General features: G+C 41.6%; 1 long non-coding RNA gene across 1 annotated transcript; it reads right to left on the bottom strand.

Moving 5' to 3' along the window:
- Positions 1-2,653: 2,653 nt before the first annotated feature.
- On the bottom strand, positions 2,654-3,625 carry LOC118488272. The gene is made up of 3 exons (XR_004884085.1): positions 3,463-3,625; positions 3,219-3,327; positions 2,654-2,730 (listed from the first exon to the last, which is right to left on the bottom strand). It is a non-coding gene; the product is annotated as an uncharacterized LOC118488272 (long non-coding RNA).
- Positions 3,626-7,979: the final 4,354 nt, after the last annotated feature.

The following is a 7,979-nucleotide window of genomic DNA, read 5'->3' as shown; positions in this document are numbered from 1 at the left end:
TGTTGCGCGATATCACGTGGGACCCCTGTCATGTCTGCGGGTGTCCATGCGAAAATGTCTTGGTTCCTGAAGAGAAGCTGCTTCAGGTGCGCTTTTGTGGTCGGGGACAAGGCGTGACCCAATGTAACCTTCTGTTCTGGGTATCTCGCGTTGAGAACCCATTTTTCTGGTTGGTTGTTGGGGGTGGGCCTTGCGACCTTGGTCGGACGTAGCTCGTCCGACATCATGACGTCTCTTCGTGCGTAGATTATCGCGACCCCCGATTCGGTTGGAAAACCGACAGCAGAGTGGGGGACGGATGTAATCATATTGAAATCTCCCTGGGATTCTCTCCCAAGGAGTACATCATATCTGGAGGTGTGAGGTAAAACCATGAAGTTTACCTCTTCTGTTCTTATGTGTCTTCCGCTGGTCAGACGCACAGGAAAGGTGATCTGGCCCAGGGGAAAGACAGTTTCCCCTGCGAACCCGGCCAATGGGTAATCTACTGCTTGCAACCGAGCTTTGTCCTCCTGGTCAAACTGGTTGAAGCATTGTTCGTAGATTATGTCAGAAGTACTGCCCGGGTCGATGAATAGACGCTCGGTGCAGTAGTGTGCCAGTTGGCCTGAAATAACGACGGCGCGCCTATCGCGCGGTCCGCCTTGGACTTTTGGAAAGACGAATTGCTCGTCTTTCCAGTCATTGTCCGGCCTTCTCGCCGCTTTGCGCGGCCTACCTTTGCCTCCGTTGATCATGTGGGTGGAGGCCACGTACATGGTTTTCTTTCCGGAGGAGGTACCTTCGCCATGAGGGGTGATGCACTTGGTGGGTTTTTGTCCACCTGGCAAAAGATGTTGTAGTTTCCCCTCTTTTAAGGCTCGCTCAATCTCCAGCCGGAGACTGATGCAGTTGTTGGTGGTGTGGCCCGAGTCCTTGTGATACTCACAGTAGAGTGTGAGATCCTGATTTTTCTTGGACTTCATTGGTTGGGCCGGTCGCAGGAATTGCGGCTCTGCAAGAAGGACCTCGCTTGGCGACATAGTGATCTCGGTCCAGTTGCGGTCCCGAGAATCTTTCTTTGACGCCCGGTTGTCCCGTTGGGCGTTGTGGTTTCTTGGGTCGAACGGGTTGGTTCGCGGGAAGTATGGTTTAGAAATACTGTCGCGATTTCCCGCGTCCCCGTTGCGTTTGTTGTTACGCTTGGACCCTTGGTAGGAGGTTTCGGCTTGGGGATGTGCCTTTGCCAGGTGCAGTTCAAGAGACCGCTGCGTCTGGGCATATGTCTTGACCGCGGTCATGACATCTTCCCATTTTTTAGGCAAGCCCTCCTTGCCAGAGATGGTCATGACCATCTGCTTGTCCCTGACGGCCTTGATGAAGTGGTTCCGTGTCATTTGGTCTGCCACGTCACCTATCTCCAAGCACTCTTTGTTGTAACGGACGACGAATGCTTCGATAGATTCGTCGTCCCTACACCAGATATTCATGACGTCCATCGAATCTCGTTCGTGGCGTCGTTGCTGGCTAAAATGGGCGAGGAACTTGGTGTGCAAGTCCTCGAATGATTCCAGGGATCCTACTGGCAAAGAATCGAACCATGCCCTGGCCAGGCCCGTGAGGGTCTGGGGGAAAAAATTACACCAAGTGGGTTCATCCCACTAGCCATTGCACCCCACACCCATGAAAATGTTCATGTGGTCGTCCGGGTCGGTCGAACCACTGTATTTCCCAACATTGAACGGGAACTTTGTTGTAGTGACATGGGCGCGGGCAATCCGCGGGGCAAATTTGGAGTTTTCGGCCGCAGCCTTTGGTCTGTAGGGTTTATTCTCAGGGCGCTTTGCAGCCCTGAGGTGTCACACCCCAACCGATGGCGGAAACATCGGGATGAGACGTACAAATTGCTCAAAACAACATAACACTAAATGTGACAATATAGATTTAATCAAATTTCATAAATGCTAAAATGTCATACAAGATTCAAACATCGTTTCAAAATAGTTGAAAACATTGTTATTCTAGATGGGTTTCTAGGTTCATCCTAGCTTGTTTTCTTGATCACTTCATCCATCAACCTGCAACATGTATTAAAGTACAATCAACAAAAGCATGTTGGCGAGTATACAAGTTTAATACATAGCATAAAGTAGAATAAAAGTTTAAATGCTCATATCCAACATGAATAACATGATCCAAGTTACTACTTTGCCTTTCCCAATAGACTAGCGAAAGGTTAACACGTTCAACTTGTTCAATACGTTCAACTTGTTTAATACGATCAACTTGTTCAATACGATCAACTTGTTAGATACGATCAACTTGTTCAATACGATCAACTTGTTCAATACGATCAACTTGTTAGATACGATCAACTTGTTAGATACGATCAACTGGTTAGATACGATCAACTGGTTAGATACGATCAACTTGTTCAATACGATCAACTTGTTTTATACGATCAACGTGTTCGATACGATCAACTTGTTTTATACGGTCAACTTGTTTTATACGATCAACTTGCATAGCATATGAGATTAACAAACAGCAAAATGTTTCGTGTTTAAATGTGGATAGAGTGTGAATATAACAAGTTTCAAGTGTTGTGTAATTTGAATATGGAATACATGTTGCACCCAAAGTGTTTAAAACGAAAATGGGATCGAGTATACTCACATTGATTGCGTTGCGATTTCTTGTAAGAGCGCACGAGTTAAGGATGGAGAATTCAAATGCACGAATGTGATTATCCTAGATATGAAGTACCACAAGAGAGGCGATTACTATAATATTATTGTCAAATTTACTAGCATTAATTTGGTTATATGATTCGTTGACGTGTCGATTGTCCGTTTAAACACATGACCAAAATAGTTTTCATTTATATAAATAAAAATAGTAATTACTATTTAATAAAATAGTAATTTATATATGTAAGATTGTTTTTATTTATATGGATATCAAACAGATATCTCATAAGTATTTAATTATTTAATGGTAAAAAAAATATCACTTAAAAAAATAATTAATGGAGAAATATAAAAGAAAAGAATACTAGTAAAAGGCAAATGAGAAACATGAAAAGAAGAGGCCATCTTCTTCATTCATTAAAGTAAACATGAACGTAAACTGTTTTTATAAAACTTAAAAGTTGAATTTTTATATCACTTGAATACATGTTCCATTAGTATACATATATATATAAAAAAAATAACTTGATCGGATAAGAAGGCAAATACCGAAATAGTGTTAAACTCCGACGTGAACACGAAGTGAATTCTGATCCCCGGCGAAGGTGCTTGATTCTCCGGCGACGTTCTTTCCTTTTCCGACAACGCGCGGTGTCGTCTTTCATGTTAATGTAGCCCAGACAAGAAACAGAACATGAAACCAAATCATTGTGTTTAACTTGTTACTTTGAAATTTGAAAGAAACGAAGAACGACGAAACAAAAGAAAAAAAAAAGATAGATGGAACGTATACCGTAAACGAGGCGTTCCGTGGAAGCGCCGGTGAATGCTCCGAACTCCGGCGGGTACGAAGCAGGGCTGCGTAAATGGTTATTCCGGTCATCTTCTCGTATCTCCGGCGACATGCTTGGAGGTTCAGACAGAGGTTGTGATCAAGTGATGGTGTCGAAATACGTAAGAGGGTGTCGAGCAAGTGAGGTTTAGAAGATGTGAGTTTCTCGGATCAACATGTCGTATATATAGCGTGTTTCGGACCAGGCCCGGTTATAAGCAAGTTCAGAGTGAGCTTGGGAACAGGGCCCAAATAATTAAAGGGTCCAAAATTTTTATGTTTTCTTTATATATGTAGCCCAAATTTTTTATAGGCCCCAAAGTTTGCTAACAAACCCAATCCCTTAACTTATTATAGGCCCAAAAACGTTTGTGAAAATACAATCGGTCGGTCGATCATGGCAGGAAATCAAAAGTCGCGTGGTTTTTGCTTTGCACCAGGGTTTTTTTCTGATCAAAATTCAAAGTCATCGACATCAAACGTTGCAACCTACAGGAGTGCGATTCAGGAATCATCAACATCAGACATCCGCAGAATTGCGATTCAAGAGGTATTTGTTTGTTGTCTTTTGATTTTTGTTTGTTGATTGTCGATTGATGTTCAAGAGGTATTTTTTATGTTTCATCGTGAAAAAGTAATAAAGTAGTTTAGTCATATTTGTTCTTTGACATATTATATTATTTTTAATTTTAATTAGTTTAAAGCAAATTACATAGAAAGAATTATGTTTTATGATCAAATTTGCAGTAAACATGAAGTAACTAATTGGACACTTATTCCTTTTGTTTTGTAATACATAGCAAGTTTTATTGTTTATGGTCTTTTAACAATATTTAAAACCAAGAGCTTAATGTGTTTATCATCTTTACTGAAAAACGATGATGTTTAATTGATATTTTTGCTTCTTTTATTTTCTTGTATTCACACCATTCTGAATGATTGAATGATCTTACTGTTGTTTCGAGTCTGATTTCGAGTTATTTCGAGTTTACGAGTCGCTAAGTGTTTTCATATCCTGATTTCGATAATTAGAATGATTGAATGATTTCTAATTTATTTAGATAATTGTGATTGAATGGATTTTATTCTTATGCTATAAATGCATATAAAGTGTTGTTGACAATTCCGGTACTACTTATCCTTATGCTATAAATGCATATAAAGTGTTGTTGACAATTCCGGTAACCGTGACATCAGCAGAAAGAAGTTTCTCAAAGTTGAAGTTGTTGAAGACCTATTTACGTTCTACAATGTCACAAGAAAGGCTAAATGGGTTGGCAACAATATCTATTGAAAGTGAAATATTAGATACTATGGATTACAAGGAGTTGATCGAGAGCTTTGCTTCAAAAAACGCTAGGAGAACCACACTGTTTGCTTAGCAAGTAAGTTCAATACTTTGATCATTTTTGCTATACTATTTTTGTTAATTTGTTTTATCTATTTCATAACAGTTATCGTAGTATTATTAATTTTTAGTTATATAATTGAATGATTGATGAGATTATGTTATATAAAGATTTGCGAATAGGGCCCAAATTTTTTATCTCGAACAGGGCCAAAATTTTTTTGGGGATTTTCGGAGACGGCCCTGTTTCGGACTCGAGATTGTAGCATGGTTTGACATTTCCGAAGAAGGGAAAAGATGAACGATCAATGGGTAAGTAGTCTAGGTTCATAATGGACATGAAAAAGGAAAACGTGTAATCGTATTAATCATCGAAAATCAGTGCAAGTTAAGAAGGAAATATGGTTGTTCAAAAGGAAATCACGAAAATAAAAAGGATCGCGGAAATGAGTGTAATTCCTATAACTCAGGAAATTTTCCATGTTTAAATGTTGTAGGTAGTTGGGCGGCATATTGTTCAAAAAGGAAGATGTATATTATTGTTATTATTTTTTTTTTCTACAAAGACTTTCCAATTTTCCTGAATTTGCACAATGACCCCCTTACCTTTGAAAGTTTAATTAACAAATCTAATTAACTTGGTTAGCTTATGTTACTATAAATTACTAACTAGGTTACACTTGGTTAATAATATATATAAATCATTAAATTAATTAAATTAATTTATTAATTAAAGAAATAATAATTAACTTAATTAACTAGTTTAAATAGGAAAAAAAAAGATTTAACTTTGAAATTGTAAATTTAATTATTTTAATCAATTAATTAAACTAATGACTTTTTAAATAACTATATTTATAAACGGATCGAACTAACGGATGAAAAAAAATCTTTCTAACGATTATTCATTTCGCGAAAATTTTACGTTGGTTCAAAGGTTAGGATCCAAGATTTCAAAACGGGTCGGATTTAGGATATCCGTTTTTGGCGGATGCTACATGAGGTATGTATTGCGGGGGTGAGTGGGAGGAACATAGTTGCGTCCTCCCGGTCTGCTGCAGGTGTCATGCGAATCCCCACAATATGTATGGTCGTCCGGGTCGGTACGACCATACCCTTCGGTGTATGGTTGTGGGCCCAACCGGCTCTGAATTCCAGAGCCATGTTGGGATGCGGATCGTTGCCTGTCCTCAACGTAGGGACCTAGGCGGGTATGCACTGGTCCCCTGGTGTGGGACCCGTACGCGGAATCATCCTCGTTGATTGTGTGGACCGAACAGTAAGATGATCCGCGGTCTTTACGTCGGCTTCTCGAAGCTGGACGTGAATGTACCCTGCCTTCGTATTGTAGGATACGATCAGCAGGGGTGTGCGGTGCTGGGGTCGGCCCAGCTTGTATTTGCGCTTCTGCACAAGCGCGGTTGTATGTTGCGGCCAGCAGGGTGGCCTGCTGGTCATACCAGGTGTGGGGGTCCGTGTTCGGGGGGATCACAGATGCGTATTGTGATAAGTCGTGTCCGAACGTTAGGGATGGACCCCTTTGCGTGGATGTGCCGATATGGCCCGGATTTTGGTCCGGTGGGGCAGTCCCCGCATTTCCTGTGTTGGTGGGGAGTAGATTATCCCCGGTAGTATTGTTTTGGTGATCAGTCATGATTTTGAGAGAGGAAAAAGGATGATCGAAAAAGTGCTAAGAGTAGCGGTGGGCGCCAATGATGAAACAATGGTTACCCGGGCAGGGTTAACTCACTGGTCTCGTCAAGAAGGGTTAATCCCTTCCTCTCGAGGATCGCTGGCTGGATCACCGGTGGGTTGATCTCCTGCACAAGGAAACAAACCGTGACTCATAACAAGGAGGATGGGGTGGGGGTGCTCCTTGTTACCACTCTCCGGCGTGAGAATCAGTAATTTGCTTGGGAAGCAAAGTAAGATAATAGTAGTAGTGAGAGAGTTGTGAAGAGATACCTCAAACTTGGTTTGGGGTTGGTATTTATAGCCGAGGAGTGAAGGAGGAGGTGGATGGATAGACTGACGGCATGCTGCACCTTTGCAGGTGTGTCAGGCATGTCGGTTGTGGAGGTGATGCCACGTCAGTCTGTCGCTTACGTAGACCTGACAGGCGGCTGCCATTGGTGCTACTTGCTCTGTGGTGTCAGTCCCACTTGCTGAGTGTAAAGGATGCGGTGCAGGCCGCATCGCTGTTTGCGGTAACTGTAGACGTTCCGGCTTCTCACTCTTTGATCAAGAAATACGCGAGATGCGGTGCCAAGCCGCATCGTCGTCCGTGGTGACTGTTGCTGTTATCCAGCTTCCTTGTATTGATAGAAGTGTTCACTGGACGCGGTGCTAGGCCGCATCGCTGTGAATACTTCCGTTTTCATACACTAGATGTGATGCTATGCCGCATCACTCTACCATTCTAATATTCCAGGTAAGTCCTCCATCACTGGACAGATTGGATTCAACCATTGTGTCGATGCGTTCCCGCACCGACATAAGTAGGTTGTTTAGCTAGTGGGGGTTTTGATAAGGGTAATGGTCACTCGCGGTCGATGCTGACGCGAGATCTGGGACCATACCCCTTCAGTTCCTAAAGAACGGAATCCTCAAAATCAGCATGTAATTATAATTACTCATAGTGTAAACACATTAGAGTTTGAAATTGAAAATTGAATAACAAAGATAAAGATAAACTTCTTGAAATTTATATTGTCGTTACAACATAGTTGAAATATGTACATTAATCTTGAAAATAAACAGGAAATTTAGAGGTTCAAATGATCATAAGCACTTGATCATTAGCTTGAGCCTCGTTGATGTTGAATACTCGTCCATTAGCATTGGCAAGCTTGGGGCAGTTTCGCTTGAAATGATTTAAGTCACCATAATTGAAACATGCTCTTGGGCGAGTCTGAGTAGAGGATGCTCGGTTCTGGATACGACAGGTCACAGCTAGATGTCCAAATAAACCACAAATTGTACACTGGCGACAAGGGGAATTTGATGCATGATGATAATTGCAATGATTGCACCGAGGTTGCTTTCCACGATAAAACCCTTTGAAGGGTACTGAGTTTAGTGGAACAGGTGCATGAATTGCAAAATTCTTTGAAGCCTTGCGCTTCCTAGA

Source organism: Helianthus annuus, chromosome 16, assembly GCF_002127325.2.
Source record: "Helianthus annuus cultivar XRQ/B chromosome 16, HanXRQr2.0-SUNRISE, whole genome shotgun sequence".
Taxonomy (NCBI): Eukaryota; Viridiplantae; Streptophyta; class Magnoliopsida; order Asterales; family Asteraceae; genus Helianthus; species Helianthus annuus.
The sequence above is the reverse complement of the archived record's forward strand: the minus strand, read 5'-3'. Positions and strand labels throughout refer to the sequence as shown.